This window comes from Eimeria mitis, genomic scaffold (genome assembly GCF_000499745.2).
Source record: "Eimeria mitis Houghton genomic scaffold, Emh_scaff2219, whole genome shotgun sequence".
NCBI lineage: Eukaryota > Apicomplexa > Conoidasida > Eucoccidiorida > Eimeriidae > Eimeria > Eimeria mitis.
In genome coordinates, this window is record NW_013570546.1 from 5,705 (window position 1) to 6,092 (window position 388).

Below are 388 nucleotides of genomic sequence, written 5' to 3' on the forward strand. Positions count from 1 at the left end.
ACCTCTGAATGTATCAGCAACAGAAGTAAAATTAGCGATCCCTCCTCCTATAAATAATATTTTTCCTTCTTCTCTATATGTATCTGTTGCTGTAATTAAACTTAATATAGTTTTTGCATATTCATATGTTGTTGTTTCATTTGGGGCGCCAGAATACTCACCATAGTTCGCTAGTTCTTTTGTATAACCTAAAGAACATACACTATCTGCATATACTACAGATGCACCACCACCAGCCACCATCAACCATACTCTCCCTTTTCGGTTTAATATTGATAACTTCAATGAAGCACCCGTTTTCGCGTCTAACTCCCTGCATATAGACACACACAAAAAAAAAATATATTTATTTTTTTTTTTTTTTTTTTTTTTTTTTTTTTTTTTTTTT